Consider the following 4,033-nt stretch of genomic DNA (forward strand, 5'->3'; position numbering starts at 1 on the left):
AGGAGTCACAGAGGAAAGAAAGAAAGAAAGAAAGAAAGAAAGAAAGAAAGAAAGAAAGAAAGAAAGAAAGAAAGAAAGAAGCTGAACACAAAAATTCAAAATATCAGAATTTCAAAATATTCAGTTTCAACAGAAAGAAAAAAAGAAAAGGGTTTCTGGTTTTGAGAAAAGATTGTTTTTTCTTAAAAAACAATGCAAATGAAATAATGTTAACAGCTCTAATGATATCTTACTATATACCAAATCAAAGACATCTACACACTTTACATACCAGTGAGTGCCTTTTCCAAGGCTTTCTTCACCTCTTTGTTTCTTAGAGTGTAAATGAAAGGGTTTAACAGTGGTGTTACAATTGTGTTTAAAGTGTTGACTATTTTGTTTAGATCCAGGGTGTTCTGTACAGAAGGCTTGATGTACAGGAAAATGTTGGAGCCATACCAGATAATCACAACAGCCAGATGAGCAGAGCAAGTGGAAAGGGCCTTTTGCCGTCCTTGTGCTGACGGAATTCTCACTATTGTGGAAATGATATAAATGTAGGAGATCAGAGTTACTATACAGGTGCCCAGGAGGACAAAGAAGGAGGTGATGAAAGCTACCAGCTGAAGGAGATGTGTGTCTGTGCAAGACAGAGCTATCCAAGAATCTAGGTCACAATAGAAATGATTGATGACATTAGGGCCACAAAAGGACAACCTGGTTATGAGATATGCGGCACATAAATAGCTAGGAAACCACACACCCAACAGCAGAGGGCCAGCGAAGCAGACAAGGTGCTGTTCATGATGGAACTATAGTGCAGTGGGTAGCAAATAGCCAGATAGCTGTCATAGGCCATGACGGATAAGAGGAAACATTCTGTGCAGCCAAAGGATAGAATGAAGTACATCTGTGTGATGCAGCCAGTAAAGGAAATGGTTCTGCTGGTCCCCAGGAAGACTGCAAGTGTCTTGGGAATGCAGGCTGTGGTGTACCATATCTCTAGGAAAGAGAGACTGCAGAGGAAGAAATACATGGGAGTTTGCAGGTGGCAGTATGTTCTCACTAGGATTATGATGGCCATGTTTCCCACGACTGTCAGATCATGGAAAACAGCACAAAGAGGAAGGTCTGCAAATATTGACTACCAGGGAAGCCCAAGAAGATGAACTCATGCGCTCTGGTTTGGTTTGCCATCTGTGTTCAAGACACATATTCCATCTGTTACAAAGCAAGAGACTGTTATAGAGGCAGTTAAATATATTGATCAGGGGTCAGCAGCCTTTCAGAAGTGGTGTGCTGAGTCTTCATTTATTCATTCTGATTTAAGGTTTCACGTGCCAGTCATACATGTTAATGTTTTTAGAAGGTCTCTTTCTATAAGTTAATAATATATAACTAAACAATTGTTGTATGTAAAGTAAATAAAATTTTTAAAATGTTTAAGAAGCTTCATTTAAAATTAAATTAAAATGCAGAGGCCCCCTGATCAGTAGCCAGGACCTGGGCAATGCAAGTGCCACTGAAAACCAGCTCACGTGCCACCTTCGACATCTGTGCCATAGGCTGCCTATCCCTGTATTAGATATTGCTGACCCTTGAAGATTTGAGTTCACCATCGCGGTCTGTCAGGATACCTAATACCGATCACCGCCTCTTTGAGTGATGAGCAGACTAGGCTATGCTAACTGTGAGGAGAGGCAGGTTTCTTCACCTAACGGGCCCACACTTGTCCCTTGGGCACCTTTGAACTGTATTCTGTCAATAGATGTTCAAACAGTCATTCTCTCTATTCATATACCTTAGGTCTTTGTGGGCAAGCTTCTGATTTACTGTTTTCAGGATCTGTTTTCATCTAACACAACTTTTTGATCAATTCCCTTTTTCACCAATTATATCTCCTTTCAGTTTTTGTCCCTTGATGCTCTATTTCTGGTGCGTCTGTAGCTATTATTTCCCTCTACTTCCCTTCTCTAGTAGTGTCAGCTCACATACCCAGGTTTACTTTTTTTGGCTTCTCCTGACCTGAAATCTTTCCTATTTTCCTTCTTTCCTCCTTTCCACTTCCCAGTTACCGACTTTTATTCTCCTGTTGTTCTCATATTTTATCACCTCACCTCCTACCCCAAGTTCCACTTCATCTGCTAGCTCAGAATCTAGATTCTTCTACTCTCACAGTTTGTTTCCATCTGCCCTTTCGGGCGGATTCTGAGCCCCTTCCCAGTTCAAGCTGCCCTCTCACTGGCCATCTCTCTCCCCAGGGCAGCATTCTCTGCAGCTGCTTGTGTCAGGGTGAGGGTTACTACACTTACCTAAGATAAATCTGTGTGACTTTATTTATTTGCCTCAGTGAATTAGTGCTGCAGTGAGTTCCATGGGTTAAAGAGACATTTTAGTCCCTTCTCACTCACCTTGGTGTAAATCAAGAGTAATTCTACTAAAGTAAATGAGGCTCATTCTCCACTCACTCACACCAGTGCAAATTAGGAGTGTGGCCGCTGAGGAAAAGGGAGAAGATTCTCCGCTTACACATCACAGTATAAATCCAGAGTAACTCCATGGGTATCAATGGGGCAATTTCTCCTGTCACTTAGCCTGATGTAAATCAGAAGTTATTTCACTTCAATGAGTGGATTTACACCACTGTCAGACTGGTATGGAAGGAGCATCAAGCCCAATATGTCCTTCTATTTATGCCAGGGTTTACAGCATAAGTAAGAAACAAAACAAAACCAAAAACAGCACAGTGAAATATACTTACTTTGTGTATATCAGTTTAATGATTCCTCACTCCTGAAGGATAGGATTATAATTCAAAATGATCTGGACAAACTGGAAAAATGGTCTGAACAAAATAGGATGAAATTCAGTAAAGACAAATGCAACATACTCCACTTAGGAAGGAACAATCAGTTGCACACATAAAAAATGTTTCATAAATTGAATATTTGAACATTTCACAACCAAAAGATTCTGGAAAACTGTGTCTGTTTCTATACTGGTTAGACCCTCATCTCCTTCAGAAGCTCAGCATCTGCCAGCAGGAATTGCCTTTGGCTGACAAATTTATGGCAAGTGAAAAGGTTTGAGGAGGAAGCTCATTTTATATTCCTCCCCAGCCCCGCCCCTATAGATTTGATCTCAGCAAAATTTTACAGACTTCCTGATAATGTGCTAAGCCACAGGCAGTATTGTGCCTAGGGACCAAGATTCTGGATTCATGTTATTAAATCAAAAGCTCACCTTTCACTGGGGGATGGGAGATGGATGTAGCTCTTGTGATTGTAACAGAAAGTTGAAAAATGTGACCTGAGTGTAACCAATGCAGGGCTAGATCCAAAAAAAGGGAGTTTAGGCTGCACTTTGGAATTAACACCCAGGGTAACCAAATATAATGCATGGGGAGAGTTAGGCACCTAAGAATGGGATTCAGAGAAGCTAGAATGTGGCATGAAAAGCTGCCTCAGCTAACCAAAAGACAATGACAAGGAAAGGAGTGCAGCCTAGATTCTGCCCTTCAAAGGGGATTTGGTGCCTAAATCCAGGTCAGAGGGAAGCACCTATCTCTGCTTGATATTCTCAGCTGGGAAGCCCCTAGTGGAGACAGGTGCTTACACCAGGTACAAGGAGGAAGCATGCTGCCCTCCAATATTTAATAGTTCAGTGATTACAGCACTCATATGCATATGGAAGACCATAGTTTAAATCCCTACTCCACTTGTCCGGAGCACGAACCTGAACCCCACTCCCACATGACTGCCCTAACCACTGGGATTTAGGGCCTTTGGGGATGAGTCTCTTTCCTGTTGCAGCTGTCCTACTTTTTATAAAATATGTAAATATTCAGTGGGCAAGAGAGAGAGAGAATAAGAATGACTCTATAGCCTAGTGATTTGCATACTCACCTGGGAGTTCCAGGTTCAGTTCCTGCTCCAATGAACCTCAGCCTTGCATTTAATCTTAGTCAGACCAGTTTCTCTATGTTTCATTTTCCTGAGATGTTTCCACATGAATGGGAGCTATTAAGACGAATGACCCTCCATTTTCCCTGTTC

At 41.5% G+C, this 4,033-nt stretch overlaps 1 pseudogene; it reads right to left on the minus strand.

Moving 5' to 3' along the window:
• Window positions 1–263: 263 nt before the first annotated feature.
• LOC115651193 lies at window positions 264–1,176 on the minus strand (annotated as a pseudogene).
• Between the last annotated feature and the right edge of the window lie 2,857 nt (window positions 1,177–4,033).

This window comes from Gopherus evgoodei, chromosome 4 (genome assembly GCF_007399415.2).
Source record: "Gopherus evgoodei ecotype Sinaloan lineage chromosome 4, rGopEvg1_v1.p, whole genome shotgun sequence".
In the NCBI taxonomy this organism is placed as follows: Eukaryota; Metazoa; Chordata; order Testudines; family Testudinidae; genus Gopherus; species Gopherus evgoodei.